The sequence below is a fragment of the Hyperolius riggenbachi genome, chromosome 11 (genome assembly GCF_040937935.1).
Source record: "Hyperolius riggenbachi isolate aHypRig1 chromosome 11, aHypRig1.pri, whole genome shotgun sequence".
Classification (NCBI taxonomy): domain Eukaryota; kingdom Metazoa; phylum Chordata; class Amphibia; order Anura; family Hyperoliidae; genus Hyperolius; species Hyperolius riggenbachi.
In genome coordinates, this window is record NC_090656.1 from 166,547,160 (window position 1) to 166,569,919 (window position 22,760).

The following is a 22,760-nucleotide window of genomic DNA, read 5'->3' on the forward strand; positions in this document are numbered from 1 at the left end:
TGAATGTGCTGGGCATGGCAGTGGCACAGTAGGAATTACCAAGGGGCCAAGGTTCAGCAGCTAAGACTGACTGAAAGGGCTGTATATGCAACACAAGTGTCTGTGGGACACACACACACAAAAAAAATAGATCACAAGAACAACATTAGCTCTCAAAAGAGCTGCTGAGGATGAGGAGTGCTTTTTAGCAATAAGTATCAGCAAGAAAGAGCAACTTACAAGCCTAACTGTAGCCTAACTAAGTTTTCCCTAATGTCTCTGCAGCACCTCTCCCTTCTCTAATTACTGCAGCCACACGAGTGAGTGAAATGGCTGACGCTGCCTGCTTTTTATAAGGGGGGGGGGGGGGGGCTCCAGGAGGTAGTGGCCTGATTGGCTACCCTGTGCCTGCTGACTGTGATGTATAGGGTCAAAGTTGACCCTAATGACGTAGTACAGGGGGCGGGTCAAACCGCCATAAAGTTCAAGTTCGTTTGCTAACGCAAACCACAGAAGTTTGCGCGAATAAGTTCGCGGTCGAACCGTTCGGGCCATCTCTACACCTAGGAAGCAGCTACACAGTACAATATTCACAGGAGTCACAAAAAACAGCCCATCTCTCACTCACACATCTAGTTATGGGGAGGGAGGATGCCTCATACTGGGGGAACCTCTGGCTATTTATACTAAGTACGGGGATGCCTCATACTGGGGGCACATCTGACTATTTATACTGTGGAATGGGCTATACTGGGTAAGGGGCTTATGCACGAGTCAATCACTTTTTCCTGGTTTCAGTGGGAAAATTGGATATCCTGGCTTATACGCGGGGCAGCTTATATGCGAATATATATGGGTGTGTATATATATATATATATTTTTTTTTTTTATCTTACTACTTGTATTTAGTTTAAGGTGGTACATAGGCAAACTATCTTATGAATTTAGACCATAATACTTTATGTAGTTGCTAACATTTCAAAATCTTTTGTATACCTCTTAGGTGTGTTGCCATCCTTACACAGACATCACATTAGCAAATCTGGGCAAATAAAAGAAGTCACTGTGTATAATCAGATTCAAGCTTTATTAGGAAAAACTGACAGATACTTTGCCTGTGGATATTCTGTAATTAGATACAACAGCAACATCTAGTAAATGTTAACCCAGCCAAGCATTATAAAAAAGAAATTCAAAATGAATTAGCACAATGAGCAGAAGAAAGGATGGCCATTGGGTCTTACAAGAAATTATGCTGGGAATTATTTGGCAGGGCAGCAGTTAACTGAATCTCCATGATGCAAGCAAAATGCCATTTTTCATGCCAGTGCAGAAGAACCCTGCTGGAAGGTTACTGTCTCTCTACAGTTTGGCTCATAGCAAACCTCCAAGGAAAGTCTTCACTGGGCAACAAATAATCTTCAATGGCAATAGACATTTTCCATTCTATTCTATGGCAATGTCACAAGAAACAGCTATTCTGCTTCTCAGTAAAGTCATCTTAAATAGTCCCTTACAGGCAATACAAAGGCTTCCAAATGTATATTTGCTTGTAGAAAGCATGTTCAAGGCTGCCTCTTAGGAAGAACACAGAATTCTATGACTTCATGCATGCATGCATTGGTTAAAGTAATAATAATTTAAACTCTATATATGGTAAGGGCATGGTACACATGTATGTGAATACGATACATGGTAATTAAACCAGTAGTTTCTCTTTCAAATAGTTTTTTTTAGGAAAATGGTAATCAGGTCCTCTATTTGGTAGCAATTTCTGCTTGGTGTATTGCTTGCCACTGGTAAAAGTCATAGGGAGAACTGCTTTTATGAGGGAGAAAAAGATAGACAGTTATAATAGGCATTTTCTATGTTAATTGTGCTAATATATTTGCTTGCACATAGCCATGTTCATTTTGCTGGCAGTTTAGATGAACAGGTTTAGGGCTTGTTCACACTAGAGGCGTTTTTTGGAATTTTTAAGCGCAGGAGATTTGTACAAATCTCCCTAAAAGTCCTTAAACTGTGCTTTCCAATGAGATAGTTCTCATTAGGGCATTCCGTTTGCTTGCCACTGAAAAAAGCACTGCATGTACCATTTTCAGGGCGATTTTCCTTGAATGGAAGGTATAGGGAAATTGCAAAGTGCTTGAAAAAGCGCTTTGTATAGCGATTTTCCCAGCGCTTTAATTAATAAATACATTGTATTTATTCATTTCTGGGGGCAAAGTAATCACTTCCTGACTGAAGTCAGTGAGTGATTTAAAGAATTGCTCTGCTAAAGCGCTTACAGAAGCGCTTATAACACACAGAACAGAGCGATTAGGAAAAAAATAAATAATGCTCAGCGCAGGCGATAGCAATGCGCAACGCAATGTTAGCAATGTGAACAAGGCCTAACATGTTTTGGCTTGGAAAGGACCTTCATCTGGACATCAATGAAGTAAATGGGGGAAATATTTGGTAGTTTGTTTTGGCACCTGAAGGAGAGTTACAGCTGCTGAATGTTCTGAAATAGCTCGTAGGAAATGGAAATTATTTGACCTGCGGGTTCCTGCCAGGCTCGGACCGAGCCGCCGAACCACCGATTTTTCCATTGGCTGCCCCGCCTCCTGGGGGCCCCAGTGCTGATAAGGAGGGGGGCACAGTGCAGGAAGAGGGGAAAGTAGACCCAGAGCGGCGGGGAGGGGGGGAAGCCTCCCCCCTCCCTCACCTAGGGCCCCCCTTCCACACCCCCCCCCCCCGCCGCCGTGCCGCTGGTCTGGTCTTCAGCACTGACAGTGTCCAATCACGCTCTTGCAGTACTTCCTGTGAGAGCGTGATTGGACAGTGCAGTGCAAGAGACGGAGACCAGACCAGCAGCGGCACGCAGAGCTCTTCTCTCAGTAAGTGATTCAAGCTCTCTGCCGCTGCTGGCTGCAATTTTGGAGGGGGGAGCACAGAAGGGGGGGCCCTAGGTGAGGGAGGGGAGAGGCTTCCCCCCCTTCCCACTACTGTGTCCACTGCCCCCCCTACCAGCTTGGGGGCACTGACTGAGACCTGCCTAGCTAACTGGGGTGGGAGCGTGGAAGAGGGGGCCCTAGGTGAGGGAGGGGGGAGGTTTCCCCCCCTCCCCGCTGCTCTGGATCTACTTTCCCCTCTTCCTGCACTGTGCCCCCCTCCTTATCAGCATTGAGGCTCCCAGGAGGCGGGGCGGCCGGGGCCCCCTTCCAGCATGGGGGCCCCAACTAACTGGGGATCTGCCTACCTAAACTGGGGACACCTATAGACCTGGGTATATCTATACTGGGGTCACCTATATACCGGCCTACCTAAACTGGGAAAGTGCTGGCTGCCGCCAATCTGATTGCATTTTGTGGGAATATCTGCCGCCAATCTGATTGCATTTTGTGTTATGAAATCTGCCGCCAATCTGAATGCATTTTGTTGGGAAATCTGATTGCATTTTGTGGAGAAATCTTCTGCCAATCTGAATGAATTTTGTGGGGAAATTTGACGCCAATCTGATTTCATTTTGTGGGAAAATCTGCCGCCAACTGATTGCATTTTGTGGAGAAATCTGCCACCAATCTGAATGCATATTGTGCAGAAATCTGTCGCCAATCTGATTGCATTTTGTGGTGAAATCTGCCGCCAATCTGAATGCATTTTGTGGGGGAATCTGCCGCCAATCTGATTGCATTTTGTGGAGAAATCTGCCGCCAATATGAATGCATATTGTGGGGAAATCTGTCGCCAGTATGAATGCATATTGTGGGGAAATCTGTCGCCAATATGAATGCATATTGTGGGGAAATCTGTCACCGATCTGATTGCATTTTGTGGGGAAATCTGTCGCCAATCTGATTGCATTTTGTGGGGAAATCTGATGCAAATCTGATTGCATTTTGTATGGTGAATCCACATGGAGCAGGCACCAGCGAACCCCTCGATTCCGGTAAAAAATCCGTGTCAGATGAATCGGGAACGGAATTGCCAGAACCAGGCCTTCCACCTCTAGGAATTCTCGGTTTCACTCTTGGTCGTCTGGAATTGGCGGGAACCAGTTTCTGCCAAGAGTATACGTAACCTGTTCGGTAGTCAGATATGTCACGATTAAATTTGGACCTCTTTATCTCTTCAACTGACAATTTATAAGCATCCAACTTTTTCTCCAAATTTTCTGAGAAAGATTTCAGCTCCTCCTCTGGAAGCAAAGATCTCAACTGGCCAGTAATTTCAAGGATTTTCACATCAAGGGCCGGCAACTCGTGATGTATCGTATTGATCATGTGCAACATGGCATCAAAAGATGCTTTATTAAAGATCCGTTCCCAGATGGAGCAAAAGTTCTTGTTTTTAGTGAACAGCTGTGGAGCCACCTGTACTCGCATGGATCTTGGTATTTTTCTACTGCGGCAGTATTCCGTAAGGGTGAGGGCATGAAGATCCAATTCGATCCTTTGCCTCTTAAGCATCTCCAATTCACGCTTCAAGGGCTTGACATCTGGTTTCTGAAGAAATGTCGCTTTGCCATCTGTCAGCACCAGTATCCTCGTGGCCTGTTCACCAGTAAACAAAAAGACGTCTGGACCGACGTCTGGTTCATTATCTCCCATGGTGCTATGATCCATTGTGGTGTAAGTCCAAGATAAACACAAGAAGGTTTTGGATCACCACCCATCTAACGTAGGGAGAAATGTGTGCCCAAGCTTATGGCATTCCACACCACTGGAGCCGTTAATTCAGTGAATCCACATGGAGCAGGCACCAGCGATGAAAGTAGTCATCTCTTTATTGATCACATTAATAAAATCAGCAGTGATATTACGACAGACCGCTGTTTCGAGCCATGGGGCTCTTTATCAAGTTGTCAAAAAACTGCAATACACACAATCACCTTCCACCACTCCTTATATACACAAGTAGCACCAATCGGTGGTCAGTGTTTGAATCAACGAATCACAGTGCATAAACAGCATGGAGGACCTGATGGGGAACTGTGTAATACACCAAAAAACACACCCCTTTAGATCAGACCACTCCCACTGGATATGAATATTGGTAAAAAAGTACTTAAAATTCTCACCTATTATAAACAAAATACTCTCCAGCTTCCCTGACCTTATATCTGGACATGGGGAGAGCATCCAGCCAACTGCGCGGTTTGCAAGATAAAAAACGCCGTTTCTGCCAGCTCCAGCCAATCAGCTTGTGACAAATGTCAACCAATGAGAGGCCCCTGTGTCTCCAAGCGGCGACCAATCCGCTTCAACCCACGCATCAGCCAGTAGGCTATGCGTACGTCACTACGCGTCACATGCGGTGGCCAATCCGCATATACCTGCGGCTAGGCCAATAGGCAACGCGTATAACACGACGCTTGGGAGGCGACGACCAATCCGCATGCACATGCGGACCAGCCAATAAACTACGCGTACATCAAGGCAAATTGAAGGAGGCGGCCAATCCACAGCCATCAGCAGCGCAAACAATGCGTACGACATGACGCAACAGAATACTGGCAAATAGGCATATGAGCACAAATGACCATTCATGCGTCCTGAAGCCTGCATAATAGGCATAAAGAGAGAACCGCCTCCTCAAAATAAAGCAGCCAATAAGATTCATGTTAACTGCTTAAACAACCATATACGGTGACTAAATGCTCTCCCCACCTCCAGCATAGTACAAGCCAAAAATTCAAAAATCAGGAAAAACTAGAAAAATCCCATACTCCCTCACTGTGTCATTAAAAAATTTAATTGACTCAGACACCACACACCGTCTGCCACATCAAACAATAAAAATTATTTTGTAATCAATATGGAGACAAACAAGCGACTTGGATCCTAACGATTTCAAATGCAAAAGGACAGATCATAGTCTAAGTTTAAACCTCCATTACCCAAAACGCCCAATTTTTTAATCCAGAACGCTTCACGTCTGGATAGCTCTTTATCCCGATCCCTCCCCCCTCCCCATCCAATTGAGACCCCATCGATTATTTGGACTCTCAATTGTGAGACATTATGGCCCGCCTCTACAAAATGCCTGGCCACAGCTTGAGTTTTATCGCCATTTCTGATGGCAGACTTATGGGAATAAAGTCTCACTTTAAGAGCCTTTGTGGTTTTGCCCACATAGGCCTGACCACACAGGCACTTAAGTAGATAGACCACAAATGTAGAATTGCAATCATAATGTTCTCTAATGGTAAATGCTGTACCCTTAGAGGGGTGTCTAAAAACATCTCCCTTAATTATAGAGTTACAAAGATGGCAACTAAGACAGGGGTATGTACCTTTCCTCCCCTCTCTAGGTTTATGTGATCTAGCTTTAGTGTGTACCAATTTGTCCCTAATCGTAGGGGCCCTCCTAAAAGATGCCAGAGGGGGATATCGGAATTCTGGGACCCTGGGAAAGGCTTCTCTTAGTAAATGCCAATGTTTCCTAATCACATTAGTGATCTTAGTACTGCAAGTATTGAAAGTAGAGACAAAGGGAATCCTGAATGAGTTGTCCCTGGATCTTCTATTCCTGTGTGGGGTACTGAATACATGTTCGGGATATCCTCTGTTTCGGAATTTTTTTTCTCATTTTTTCTAGCTGTATTTCTCTGTTGGCTCCCTCTGGCACAATTCTAGCTACCCTCTTTAGTTGACTTCCTGGTATAGATTTTTTAATCTGGGTGGGATGGAAACTGGAATAGTGCAAAATTGAATTCCTGTCGGTAATCTTAATAAATAAATCCGTACTCAACCTAGGACCTTCTCTATAAACTACTGTGTCTAGAAAAGAGACACTCCGTAGATCAACATGTGCCGTAAGATGTATTGTAGGACATCGTTCGGAGAGGGAACGTAAAAAGGCATCCAGGGTCGAACGCGGCCCCGCCCACAAACTAAAAATGTCGTCGATGTACCTCCACCAGCATTTAGCATGCTGGCGGAACAGCACATCGGTATAAACAAATGACTCCTCAAACAAACCCATAAATAAATTTGCGTAGGACGGGGCCACGTTCGACCCTATCGCCGTTCCCCTCTGCTGAATGTAAAAATTGTCCTCAAACCTAAAATAGTTACAGTACAACACAATTCTCAACAATTCCAGAAGAAAGATCCTCTGTTTGTTTGAAAGATCGAGGTGAGTCATAAAATACCAATCAATAGCCTCTACACCCCCATCATGTGGGATGGAGGTGTAGAGGCTCTCGACATCCAATGTGACCAAAAGTACGTCCCCATCGATGTCTCCAACTCCTCTCAATTTGTCAAGAAAACAGGAAGTGTCTCGAAGATATGACTCCAAGCCCATCACAATCGGCTGTAGCACCCTATCGAGATACTGTGCCAAAGGAACGAAAATGGAGTCCACGCCGGACACGATAGGTCGGCCCGGCGGGGACTCCAGATTCTTGTGAATTTTAGGTAGCGTATAGAAACCAGGGGTAACTGGATGTTCCTTGATCAAAAATTTCGCCAACTTATCAATTATGTCATCAACCAGAGCTTTTTCAACTAATGCTTTAATTCTGCTTGAAACCTTTCCAACAGGATCCCTATCAACCTTGCTGTATACTGCTGTCTGGGCTAATTGGCCTAAAATCTCATTTCGATAATATTCAGCATCGAGTATTACTACTGCCCCGCCTTTGTCCGCGGGGCGGATAACAATGTCCTTCCTAGATTCTAACACTTTTAGAGTCCTCAACTCGGTTTTAGTTAAATTCAAAGAGACTCTGTCATGTGTGGACTGTACTTCAATGTCCCTCACTTCCTCATTAACCTTGGACACAAAAAGATCCACCAATGCATTAGCTGGAGGCATGAAGGAACTCTTTGAGCGTAATCCACTAGAAGACAGTGTAAGTTTCTCATCAAGGTTCTGTTGTGCCTCAGATGGAGAACATGGTAAGGTACTGAAAAAGGCTTTAAGCCTGATATTTCTATAGAATCTGAAAAGTTCCTGCTCGAGCTGGAAAAAATCCGGTCGATTCGTTGGGCTAAACCCTAGGCCATAGTTCAATACTTTCTCTTCAGCAGTGGATAATGGTTGTCCAGAGATGTTCACAACTAATCTCTGTGTTGGATTTACTTCCTCTGGCGTAAGGTCATCTGACTGTTCAAGCCTTTTTTGACGGTTCTTTTGTTGTTGGCGCTGGTACCTAGCCCCGCCTCTACGTTTCCTTCTCCTTGAGGGGATGAACTCCTCGATTCCGGTAAAAATCCGTGTCAGATGAATCGGGAACGGAATTGCCAGAACCAGGCCTACCACCTCTAGGAATTCTCGGTTTCACTCTTGGTCGTCTGGAATTGGCGGGAACCAGTTTCTGCCAAGAGTATACGTAACCTGTTTGGTAGTCAGATACGCCACGATTAAATTTGGACCTCTTTATCTCTTCAACTGACAATTTATAAGCATCCAACCTTTTTCTCCAGATTTTCTGAAAAAGATTTCAGCTCCTCCTCTGGAAGCAAAAATCTCAACTGGCCAGTAATCTCAAGGATTTTCACATCAAGGGCCGGCAACTCGTGATGTATCGTATTGATCATGTGCAATATGGCATCAAAAGATGCTTTATTAAAGATCCGTTCCCAGATGGAGCAAAAGTTCTTGTTTTTAGTGAACAGCTGTGGAGCCACCTGTACTCGCATGGATCTTGGTATTTTTCTACTGCGGCAGTATTCCGTAAGGGTGAGGGCATGAATATCCAATTCGATCCTTTGCCTCTTAAGCATCTCCAATTCACGCTTCAAGGGCTTGACATCTGGTTTCTGAAGAAATGTCGCTTCGCCATCTGTCAGCACCAGTATCCTCGTGGCCTGTTCACCAGTAAACGAAAAGACGTCTGGACCGACGTCTGGTTCATTATCTCCCATGGTGCTATGATCCATTGTGGTGTAAGTCCAAGATAAACACAAGAAGGTTTTTGATCAGCACCCATCTAACGTAGGGAGAAATGTGTGCCCAAGCTTATGGCGTTCCACACCACTGGAGCCGTTAATTCAGTGAATCCACATGGAGCAGGCACCAGCGATGAAAGTAGTCATCTCTTTATTGATCACATTAATAAAATCAGCAGTGATATTACAACGACAGACCGCTGTTTCGAGCCATGGGGCTCTTTATCAAGTTGTCAAAAAACTGCATCCACCACTCCTTATATACACAAGTAGCACCAATCGGTGGTCAGTGTTTGAATCAACGAATCACAGTGCATAAACAGCATGGAGGACCTGATGTAATACACCAAAAAACACACCCCTTTAGATCAGACCACTCCCACTCCGGCGGTTTTTATCTTGCAAACCGCGCAGTTGGCTGGATGCTCTCCCCATGTCCAGATATAAGGTCACGGAAGCTGGAGAGTATTTTGTTTATAATAGGTGAGAATTTTAAGTACTTTTTTTACCAATATTCATATCCAGTGGGAGTGGTCTGATCTAAAGGGGTGTGTTTTTTGGTGTATTACACAGTTCCCCATCAGGTCCTCCATGCTGTTTATGCACTGTGATTCGTTGATTCAAACACTGACCACCGATTGGTGCTACTTGTGTATATAAGGAGTGGTGGAAGGTGATTGTGTGTATTGCAGTTTTTTGACAACTTGATAAAGAGCCCCATGGCTCGAAACAGCGGTCTGTCGTTGTAATATCACTGCTGATTTTATTAATGTGATCAATAAAGAGATGACTACTTTCATCGCTGGTGCCTGCTCCATGTGGATTCACTGAATTAACGGCTCCAGTGGTGTGGAATGCCATAAGCTTGGGCACACACTTCTCCCTACGTTAGATGGGTGCTGATCCAAAACCTTCTTGTGTTTATCTTGCATTTTGTGGGGAAAACTGCTGCCAATCTGATTGCATTTTGTGGAGAAATCTGCCGCCAATCTGAATGCATTTTGTGGGGAAATATGATTGCATTTTGTGGAGAAATCTGCCGCCAGTCTGAATGCATTTTGTGGGGAAATCTGCCGTTAATCTGATTGCATTTTGTGGGGAAATCTGATTGCAATTTGTGGAGAAATCTGCCGCCAATCTGAATGCATTTTGTGGGGAAATCTGCCGCCAAACTGATTGCATTTTGTGGGGAAATCTGATTGCATTTTATCGAGAAATCTGCCACCAATCTGAATGCATATTGTGGGGAAATCTGCTGCTAATCGGATTGCATTTTGTGGGGAAATCTTCTGCCATTTAACTACTTGATGAATTATCATGAGGCTTGTAACTACTTGATTATTTTATCTAAAATGTATCTGGTTGGAACTAATCTCTGTGAATAACACCACTACTTATTTTGTGTGACCCATCATGATCACACCCATGTTTCAGTACGTGGTCACACCCATTTATTTTTTTTGCGGTGCACTGCGCACGCCGCATGTGGACATATACTTATTGGAGACTGTCCTCAGAAGTGCTCACAACTATTCCCTACCATAATCATGCAAAAAAAAAAATGGATATGTGAGCCCAAAATTGAAGGGTGGGGGGGAGGAGGAGGAGAGGGGATCGGAGGGGGGGGGGCCCAGGCTGAAACTTTCTTGGTGGGCCCTTAGTGTCCCAGTCCGACCCTTGTTCCTGCTATGCTCTTCGTCAATCTGTAAGACAGTGAGCTGGCAGGACCTCAGTGGGAACGCTAGGTGTCGCAGCAGGTTTATGCAGGTTCTCACTGGGCTAATTATGGTTCTGATGAGCCTCAATTGTATGTAGCAGCTCTGGGCATTCAGCCACTTACTGCTGCACTCACTCTAAGCTGATTATTCTCCTGGTGAGTCTGATTTGCATGTGTTCTCTGATTGGTGGCTGCTCACATAAAAGTTGCTTTCTGTTTTATCTCCATGCCCATGATAGTAGTTAGTTTGACAATAAGCTGCTGGGTGTAATTCAGATTGATGACTGTTACAACCTCTGCATGACCTTTGACCCCCAAATGGGATTGCTGCTTGCCTTAGTCTCTGCGATTATAACTATGCTTCTGTTTTATTCCTGGTTTTAGTTCCTGCATATGACCCCTGGCTTGTCCTTGACTTCAAATGTATATCTTGTCTTTGAACTCTGGTACTGACCTCCAGCTAAGTTCTTGGACTCTGCCTCTTTTTGGCTTTCAAGTACTTGTTTGTTTCCACAGCCTTAGACTCTGTATCTTGCATGCATACTGTACGTCCTACGGCCAATGAAAGTCAGGTAGACATGTTCAGTCTCCCATTCAAGCAGTTTAGGAAGAGAGTGTGGAGGAGATTTGGACGTAGGATCTGAAGGGAAACCAGACATTTCCTGGAAGCCTTACAATAGCCTAAGACGTCCATCACTTGTCTGGGGGATATGGATCTGTTTCTGGGGGAGAGAGGTGTGCACCGCTGAAGAAGGAACATTTTATACTGTATGACACTGATGACGACAAGGTAGAGAGAAGAAAATACTTAACAGTGTAAAGGTGCATATGGTAGTACAGATTCACTGGGGGGCATAACAGTCAGCAGCAACAACATATGTTGGCAGCACATAGTTCCCTACTGTATATGTCAACATGTTTTTTAACCTGCTTATGTCCACCTAATGCCACTGGGCATGAACAAGGGGGCTCTCCCAGGACTGCCTAACGCCAACTGGCATCAAGTCCTGGGGGCGGAGATTGCAGGGGATTGCACGCACTGATGCGTGCACATCCCCACTTGAATGAGGGAGTGGAGTCATCAGTCTGGCTGCGGCAATCGCCGCTAACTGACTTTTAGATGGCGAAACCAACCTACGGTGGGCTGGAGAAAGCCCCAGGTAAGTTCTGATTTTGTTTTTATTTACTCCTCTGAGTTCCTTTAACAGTTGATAATGTGTGTGTGTGTGTGTGTGTCAGTGTGTGTCATGCTAGAAAGAAGAGAAGGGAGCACACTCAGTATTGTTGCAAAATGATTTGGCCAGCCGGATGTGGAGTGATCTCACCTGTCAGATTTGCTGGCTTGCCCTTATGGGTTAACTAGCACTTGTGCTTGAGTCCCTTTAAAGAGACACTGAAGCGAAACAAAAATTATGATATTATGATTTGTATGTGTAGTACAGCTAAGAAATAAAACATTAAGATCAGATACATCAGTCTAATTGTTTCCAGTACAGGAAGAGTTGAGAAACTCCAGTTGTTATCTCTATGCAATAAAGCCATTAAGCTCTCCGACTAAGTTAGTCGTGGAGAGGGCTGTTATCTGACTTTTATTATCTCAACTGTAAGTGAACTGTTTACTTTTCCTCTGCTAGAGGAGAGGTCATTACTTCACAGACTACTCTGAAAGACTCATTTTGAATGCTGAGTGTTGTGTAATCTGCACATATTAGAGAATGATGCAATGTTAGAAAAAACACTATATACCTGAAAATAAAAGTATGAGAATATTTTCTTTGCTGCTAATCTTCTAGTAATTATTTATAGTACACAACCAATTCATTATATCATATATTTTTTTCGCTTCAGTGTCTCTTTAAGCCAGGGAGTGGGCTCATGGCAGATGTTTTCACTGTAGATGTTCCTCTCTCCGCTGTCCAGGTTGTTGAGATGTTGCTTCTTCCTACCTCTATCAATCGAGCGCATTGCACTCGGCAGGCGCTCAGTGACGGAAGCTAGGTCTGCGGTGTCTCTCCTCGTGTGGGCAATAGGCTGGCCTAACACTTATCAGCAGCCACTGAGCAGAGCCTGAACTTTGCGGTCACTTGCCTGCTGGTAGTGTATGGGAGGGCTCTATTATGCAGTGCTATATAGCGCAAGGAGGAAACGGAGATGCCTGCAAGATACTAGAGATGGTCTGAACAGTTCGCATGCGAACTTATTCATGTAAACATTGGTGGTTCGCATTTGCGGTGAACCGCGAACATATAGCGAGTTCGACCCGCCCCCTATACTACATCATTGGGCTAAACTTTGACCCTCTACATCACAGTCAACAGACACATGGCAGCCAATCAGGCTGCACTCCCTCCTGGAGCCCCCTCCCCCTTTATAAAAGGCAGCAGGGTTGGCCATTTTCTCACTCAGTCTGCTGCTGTGTTAGTGAGAGAAGGGAGAGAGGTTGCTGCAGAGATAGGGAAAGCTTAGTTAGGCTCTTGTTAGGCTTGTTAGCTTGCTCCTTGCTGATACTTATTGCTAAAAGCACCCCAAAACAGATCTTTTGAGAGCTAATGTTCTTGTGATTTTTTTTTTTCATGTGGCCCACTGACACTGACACATACAACTGTCACAGCTGGCCCTTGCTAATTGCTATACTGTGCCAGGCCCAGCCCATTCAGTGCCTACCTTTTCACTGTACCTGTGTGTGTGACAGCTGCACATTGTATTGTAATACCAGTCCGTGCATACCTTTCACTGCACCTGTGTGACCGCATGTTGTTTTATATACCAGTTACTGCATACCTGTTCGCTGCACCTGTGTGTGTGACAGCTACACATTGTATTGTAATACCAGTCCGTGCATACCTTTCACTGCACCTGTGTGACCGCATATTGTTTTATATACCAGTCACTGCATACCTGTTCACTGCCCCTGTGTGACAGCTGCAACATTGTATTGTAATACCAGTCCGTGCATACCTTTCACTGCACCTGCATGACCGACTGCACACTGTTTTATATACCAGTCACTGCATATCTGTTCATTGTACCTGTGTGACCGCACGCTGTTTTATATACCAGTCCGTGCATACCTTTAACTGCACCTGTGTGACAGCTGCACATTATATTGTAATACCAGTCACTGCCTACCTTTCACTGCATCTGTGTGACTGCACATTGTATTATACCAGCAGTCAGCCAGGCCGCAATGATTTTTCTAAAAAGGCGATACCCAAACTGTACCATGATGTTGAAAGGCAGGTGGTGTCATCTCTGGCACACAGCGTTGGGTCAATGGTCCATCTGACCACAGATGCCTGGTCTGCAAAGCACGGTCAGGGCAGGTACATTACTTATACAGCACATTGGATCTTTCCTTGGATGCGTGGTGGTAGCCGGTTTTCACCGGAATCGAACCCTGATTCCCCGGCTGTTACCCATGGTCACCATGGTACTGAGAAAGTAATATGGAAAGTTTATCACACAGTTAAATAAATGGCAGACTTGCCCTCCATAAGCTTTAACAATGGTAGAGAAAGAACCATTGAAAGTTGATAAGACAGTCAGACATTACCTAACCTGACATAACTGAGGAAGAGCAATCTCGCTATGGTGCGCACCAGTCCAGCACGGCCATCACTACACAAACAGCTGTTAACGGTGCATTACACAGTGAGTTTGGTCTGTCAGTGTGAAGCAGTACACTAATTACACTACCTGATTGATGTATACACACGCAAGATGTTTTAAAGCACTTTAGGCCTCCAATTTAGGAATGCAATGTGATTTCTGCCCTTAAAGGCATTATAACCCTGCTGTGCATTAAATCCGTAATTTTCCCCTGGACTTTTGGCGTGTATCCCACTCCGCCATGCCCCCTCCAGGTTTCAGACCCCTTGAAACATCTTTTACATCACTTTTGTGGCCAGAATTAGTGTTTGTAGTTTTGAAAGTTTTTCTGCCCTTTGAAGTCTATTGCGGTTTGCAAAGTTCGCAGGTTCGCAAACTTTTGCGGAAGTTCGCGTTCAAGGTTCGCGAACCTAAAATCGGAGGTTCGAGACATCACTACTAGATACAAATTGTTTAATGGTTAAAAGTGCAATGCATTTAGAGGGGGGTTTAGCGCGCCCCTTCATCCTCAGGCAAAATCGATGTGTGTCTGTGTGTGTCTGTGTGTGTGTGTGTGTGGGGGGGGGGTGTAATCAATATAAACATCTACTACATAGAAGCTTTTAGTGAGGGTAACACGGGGGTTGCCAGTTTTATTCGCCTGGTGAAAAAATACCAGTTTTCATGTAGGTATGTTCATCTTTTGGCTTTCAGCACAGTTTTCAGCACCTTTAAGGAACCTAAATGTAGTGATGATTCACAAAGTGAAGGGGTGACACCTAATTTTAACTATTCTATAAATATAGTGGAAAAAACTGGTATCTGATAGGAATGGTCAATGGGGTGCAAATAGTTTAGAACTGGTGAAGAAACTGTTAATTTTATGCAAATTTATACAGCTTTGAAATGAATCAGTGCAATGCAGCAGATATGATTTTGATTAGCCCATTAATTAAAAAAGTGTTTTTTCTTAATTGTTTTTTCATCTATTCTAGACATGTGTATCTTTACATCATCAATCATACTGCTACTCCATTATTGGTAAATTGGATTGTGATTAAAGATATCATAATTAATTGGGTCATAATAAAAAAAAAAAATTCTGTCAAGGTGGTCTTTTTCTCTTGTGTGCCATTCAGCAGTGATGCAGATATTCTTTATGCATTAATTTTTGGGAAAATAATGTTAAACTTGAATTTCGAGCGAAAATGTCAATGAAATCCATTTTGTAATAAGTTTGTGATTTTTTTGCATTTTTCACAAATTTGTGAGCTGAAATAATTTTTTTTGTTTTGCATTTTCACTGTAAAAATAATGTTTTGCATTTTTGTGGTAAAAGTAAAGATTTTCTGAATTTTTTTCTGAATTTTCCCCATATTGTGAAAATACACTGCATTTCCGCAAAATTTTTCTTGAAATTGTAAATGCCATTTTTAATGGAGAAATGCCATTCAGTACACCTGCCTCCTACCATCTAACATGTGCTGCACAAACAGCTAGAAATCAAAGGAAAGCAAAGGACTCCCGGTAAACTGCTTTACAGCTGATATATAGTATACTGGCACCTTTTACTTACTTTGCTGCACTGAAAAATCAATCTCTCTCCTAGTACTTACACTTCAGGATTCATTCTATGCAATCCATAAAGCATTCCCTTAGGTTACAGTCGGAGGGAAGCAATATACAGTAATAGTGTTGTTGTTTTTTTCTCGTGTTATCTTTAATCAGTGTGTAAACTCATGTACATAAAGGTATGTCCATTGTATGACAATAGCAGAGCTGTTATTCTACGTTTTTCTTACTTTACACGGCTAGCTTTTGCATTTAAGTCCACCTGAAGTGAGAGGAATATGGATGCTGCAATATATTTTTCCTTTTAGTAATGTACATTTCCTGTCTGTCCTTCTGATCCTGTCTCTAATACTTTTAGTCACAGACCTCGAACAAGCAGTTTTTGACTGATATCTGACAATGCACATTGCCTGGCTTGTTTCAGGTGTGTAGCTCAGACACTATTGATGTATTGAAATCCAGTAGGACCAGCAGGACTGCCAGGCAGCTAGTATTGTTTAAAAGGGAATAAATATGGCAGCCTCCATATCCCTCTCAGTTCAGGTGTCCTTTAACTGGATAGATAGTTTAGCATAACCTAATGTGAATCACAAGATACAGTATGTATGCATCATTGCTTATTGCTAAATGTTAACTGGAAATGAAGGCAGATAATCCCAATTATAATGTACCTTTATGATTATCCAAGTCCAAGTGGTGACTATCATGGTAAATTAGTATTATTCAGTATTAAGGCTTTCATAGTGGACTAGTAATAAGTCCACTCATTTAAAAACGTGCGCTAGGGGTCTGCCACGACCCCCTCCCCCCCCCCCCTGCAATGGCCGCGCTCCCCCTGTCCCCCTGCACCTGTCCTCCTGCTGTCCCAAGTTTGCACATGCACACTGGCACAAATGCATGGACACAGGAACATGAAAGGATGCAGGGACACAGGTTTTGTTATATAGGAGATCAGTGATCTGAAACACAGACTGTATGTCAAATCATAATATTTCCTTGATGATCCCAACCATAATACTCTTGGTTCCCTTCAATTGTACAAATAAGAAAAGGGAATATACACAATAAAACATCAAAATAACTCAACAAACAGCTTAAGTTTTCTAATCTGCAACATAAAGTACCTGAACTTTAAGTTGGGGTCCCCCAAGGCTCTGTTCTTGGTCCCCTGCTGTTCTCCATTTACACCGCCTCCATCAGAAAACTCATCTCCTCTCTGGGTTTCAACTATCACCTATATGCAGATGACACCCAGATTTACCTCCATACCACTGACCTCTCCACCACCACCATGGAGAAGGTATCCTCTGGTCTCTCAGCTATTTCATCGTGGATGTCTGCCAGGTTCCTAAAATTAAACCTGGATAAGACTGAGCTCCTAATCTTCCCGCCCCGTGCTGCTTCACCCCCCACTGACCTCTATGTCACTGTCAATGGCACAATCATTCATCCAACCACACAAGCCCGCTGCCTGGGTGTCACCCTAGACTCGGCCCTCTCCTTCACCTCCCACATCCAAACCGTAGCTAGAGCCTGCTATTTCCACTTACGCAACATCTCCAAGATCGGGCCTTTCCTGACCCCAGACACTACCAAACTCCTTGTCCATGCCCTCATCATCTCCCGCCTGGACTACTGCAACTCCCTCTTGTCAGGCCTTCCTCAAAACCGCATCGCCCCCTTAAAATCCATCATGAACGCAGCAGCCAGACTCATCTACTCCTCCCACCGCTCTGTCTCCACAACTCCCCTATGCAAATCCCTTCATTGGCTTCCAATTCACTTCAGAATCAGCTTCAAGATCCTATGTTTGGCATACAAATCCTTACACAAGTCCTGCCCAACCTACATCTCTGACCTGGTCAGCAGATATACACCTGGCCGCCCACTTCGCTCCTCCAACGACCTCCTCTTAACCACCCCACGCATCTCGCACTCCCATGCCAGACTGCAGGACTTCACTAGAGCTGCCCCTATCCTGTGGAACTCTCTCCCGCTGCCCATCAGGCTCGCTCCCACCTTCAACACCTTCAAAAAAGCACTCAAAACTCACTTCTTCAAGGAGGCCTACATCAACTCAACACTACCCTAATCCTTTCTGCCAATAACTTCTTGATGCACCCCCTCCTTTTGTGTCACCAGCCCTTCCCTCTAGATTGTAAGCCTTTGGCAGGGCCCTCTTCCCTTGTGTATCATACTTGACTGTGTGCACTTTACCCAGAATTTGGAACTGGTAATTTTCTACCACTACCATTCCAGTTTATGATCTGGCATTGTACTATTATCTGCATTGTGTTGTGTATCTTATTGCTATTACCTGTATTGTTGTATCTATGGTCTGTTACCTGTATTGTTCTGGCAACCCTGTTATCATTGTCTGTAAGCCTATTTATTGTACAGCGCTGCGTAATATGTTGGCGCTATATAAATCTAATAAATAATAATAATAATAATATTTACAGTGCTCAGTTCATTTGAAGAGTTATTCTAATTTTGCAGCATATGGCAGTTAAGCTGATTTGCACTTTTTCTGGCAAAGCTAAGCTTTCATGAACTATAATATCGTGTGCCCTAGTGTTGTATTGGCAATTTGTGCAATTAAAAGGCAAAGAGACTGTCCATTTTAATAAATGTTTGTTGAGCTAAAACACAGGATGCCTGATCTGTGGTCTGTCTAATAAAGCCCAGTCAATGCAGGAAATGAGAATCTGTGAAATCCACAGGATATTAGCTGGTAAAAGGACAGGTCTTTCCAGGATAACATATTCCATCCTTTATTTCTTACCTACTAAGGACATCTTATCCACCCAAGTATGCACATCTGAACACCATGTGCCATCTGTCATCAAGACCTGTCCAATTATAAAACACCTGCTCTAGAATTACCTTTTATGTGTATATTTGCATGTTTACTTCTATGTGAAACTATATAACTATTTCTAATAGTAAAATTATTTGCATAATATAATACATTGTGTAGACATAGATAAATGTGGAAGTAATCTATTATCTGGTAGGTAGCCACCTATTTGGCCAAGTATGTAGACCTTAGGTACAGTTCTTTACAAGAACAAGATCTTTATGGAGCCTATGTGAAATATAATTTATGTTTTCTCTGTTATTTTTTCACACCCAAACAAATACAGGTAAACTAGTGTCCCACTACTAGCCTCAATCTTAACGTCTCTGGGAAAAACGAAGTCCGTCAGTCTATACTTGTGATCATGTCTAGGCATAAACTCAACTGATAAACTCAACTGATAAACTCAACTGACTATCAAAATAAAATTCAGAGTGGTTACAAGAGTTGATGGCATTAGGCAATATGGAAGTCAATACCCATGCTTGTCTACCCCCTCCCTCCCCCATTTGGATCTATAAGGGGCTGTACAGTGTCTTGCACAGAAGTGTTCCCAGGCCGGTGTGAAGTCACCCAATGAGTGGTGAAGCACCGGTAGCAGCCCACTTCATTTCTGGTTGTCCTGCTGTCCATAGTTATGTTGAGTGGATCTTGAAAGCCCTGGAAAAGCCTATTGACAGATAAACCTTGTCCACTGCATGCTGGTGCAGTAGGAAAAGCTTTTGGGATTCTCCAGTGGATGAAAGCACAGGACGTTGGCTCACAGAACAGATCTGTGTCCACAACCGTGTAAGGCATAAGCTGCAATGACAGCAGTTTTGCCACACCTGCATTCAGTTTAATAATTTGCAAGTTACTTACGGATAGATGGGCTCTCCACTCCAGGCCAATACCTCTGGTACAAAGAGGTAAAGGGACTGAGAGCTTGAAGAGTTAACGGGTCACTAGAATACACAGTAAGATGTGACAGGCTTTGTCTGACCCCATGGATTGTGCTGTAATTACCTGCAACGTACTCACCACTGGATGACAGATTTGCAGCAACATCCTGATAACCACTGGTGATTAGTCTTGGAGGTGAAGAGTAGGAAGATGACACTGATCCCTTTCAATAAGTCTTAGGTAATTCCTCCATTACACTTTGTGTTTATTCCTCACATATGAGAGCATTTGAGGCAGTTGCGTAGCTAAAGATCATGGGGCCCCATTGCAAAACTTTCATGGGGCCCTTAGATGTAGGCACTTTTAAGTAATGCCACTTGCCCCTACCCTATGGATATGTTAACTGGGCAATTACATTCTCATGCAATGAACTCTGCACCTAGTTCATGGGCACTGAGACAAAGTCAGAGGGTGGAGAAACACAAGAAAGTTAATAGTGTATACATTAAGTACCCACTGGGCCCCCTTTGCTCTAGGGCCCCATAGCAGCTGCTGTGTTGTAGTGTTCCTAAATGGGGATAGCTTTGTGCGCTGCTGCTTTGTGCCATTACTCCATGTTGAATCACACTCTCTCGCTTTAACCACCTTCCCTTCCTTATTGAACTTAAGCTCTAAGCACCAGAAGGTGAACCCTTTTAGTGCATGCCTGTGGACCTCCTTTTCAGGCATACCTTGTCAGAATCAGAATCAGAATCAATTTATTTTCGCCAAGTAAGTTTGCACCTACAAGGAATTTGTCTTGGCAGTTGCTTAACAAACACAAACAAAAAACAATACAAGGACAGACAGTGTGAATATTACAAGTTAAGGACATTATAAGTATAGTGGCAGTAAGCAATGTGAGAATTGTTCATGTTTAGTTCTGTGCTGATTACTTTCAGTCCTAGCAGCTCTAACGTGGTTCAGCATTAAGTATGGCTACCGCTTGAGGAAAAAAACTGTTCCTGTGTCTGGAGGTTTTGGTAGCGATTGACCGGAATCTTACTCCTGAAGGCATGCGCTGGAAGATGGAGTGAGCTGGGTGAGAGGGGTCAGAGGCAATTTTGGTCGCTCTCTTTCTGCACCTGCTAGTGTAAAGATCCTGCAGGGAAGGTAAGCTACAGCCAATTATCCTTTCCGCTGATCGGATGATGCGCTGCAGCCTCCCCTTTTCTAATGCTGAGCAGGAGCTGAACCATACAGTCATGGATGATGTTATGGTGGATTCGATGATTGCAGTGTAGAACTGCACCATTAGCTTTTGAGGTAGGCCAAACTTTTTCAGCTGCCGCAGATGGTACATTCTCTGTTGTGCTTTCTTGACAATAGTGGCAGTGTTGTTGTCCCATTTTAAGTCGTTTGAGATCGTGGACCCAAGAAACTTGAATGACTCTACTTGGGTTATTGTGGATCCATTTATGGTTAAAGGGAAGGTCCAAGCAAAAAAAAAATGAGTTTCACTTACCTGGGGCTTCTACCAGCCCCATGCAGCCATCCTGTGCCCTCGTAGTCACTCACTGCTGCTCCAGTCCCCCGCTGGGAGCTTTCTGACCTCAGAGGTCAGGGCCGAATTGCGTACATTTTTACACATTCCCGCTAGTGCAGGAACATTAACGCATACATTTTTACGTGTTAGTGGTGCAACGCGTAAATTTTTGTTCCTGCACTAGCTGGAATGCGTAAAAATGTATGCAATGTGTCCCTGACCTCCGAGGTCAGAAAGCTGCCAGCGGGGGACTGGAGCAGCAGTGAGTGACTACAAGGGCACAGGATGGCTACATGAGGCTGGTAGAAGCCCCAGGTAAGTAAAACTCATTTTTTTTTTTTGCTTGAACCTTCCCTTTAAGGGGAGGTGCTGGGGCGGAGATCTCCTAAAGTCTATTATCATCTCCATGGTTTTGAGAGCATTTAGTTCTAAGTTGTTGCTGCTGCACCAGGAGGAAAGCTGTCCCACCACATGCCTGTATGCAGACTCGTCCCCGTTTTGAATGAGACCAACAACTGTTGTGTCGTCTGCAAACTTCAGAACCTTAACAGATGGATCTGTGGAGATGCAGTCATTGGTGTAAAGTGAGTACAGCAGTGGGGAAAGCACACAGCCCTGGGGTGCACCAGTACTGACTGTCAGAGAGCTTGATGTGAGTTTACCAAGTCTGACACGCTGTCTTCTGTCGGTTAAGAAGTCGGTTATCCATTTGCAGAGGGATTCAGGTATGTGTAGCTGGGAGAGCTTGCTGTGCAGCAGTGATGGAATTATGGTATTAAATGCAGAGCTGAAATCTATAAATAAAATCCTGGTGTAGGTTCCTGGGTTATCTAAATGCTGTAGAACATAATGCATACACATGTTCACGGCATCGTCTGCGGATCTGTTAGGTCTGTAGGCAAATTGCAAAGAGTCCAGCAGGGGATCTGTAATGGATTTCAGATAAGTCATTATCAGTTTTTCAAATGCTTTCATGACCAGTGATTAGTGTTGGGCGAACAGTGTTCGCCACTGTTCGGGTTCTGCAGAACATCACCCTGTTCGGGTGATGTTCGAGTTCGGCCGAACACCTGACGGTGTTCGGCCAAACCGTTCGGCCACATGGCCGAACTAAGAGCGCATGGCCGAACGTTCCCCGAACGTTCGGCTAGCGCTGTGATTGGCCGAACGGGTCACGTGGTTCGGGCCCGAACGCGCTCTGATTGGCCGAACGGTCACGTGGTTCGGGTAAATAAATACCCGAACCACGTCATATCTCCGCCATTTGTCTGTGGGTTTAGCTTTGGGTAGGAAGGCAGGGTAGTTCGCTCTCCAGCCACGCTAGCCAGGGTCCCCCCCAGTCATTGTGTGTCGCTGCTGGGAACAGTAGTACACCGCTCGCTCAGCCACACTATATATAGCATTGTTTACTGCCACTGTGTACCTCGCTCAGCCACGCTATATATATAGCATTGTGTTTTCTGACACTCTGTGTACACGGCTTAGGCTAGTCTGACTAATATAGCATTGTGTGTACTGCCACTGTGCACCTCGCTCAGCCACGCTATATATAGCATTGTGTGTACTGCCACTGTGCACCTCGCTCAGCCACGCTATATATAGCATTGTGTGTACTGCCACTGTGCACCTCGCTCAGCCACGCTATATATAGCATTGTGTGTACTGCCACTGTGCACCTCGCTCAGCCACGCTATATATAGCATTGTGTGTACTGCCACTGTGCACCTCGTTCAGCCACGCTATATATAGCAT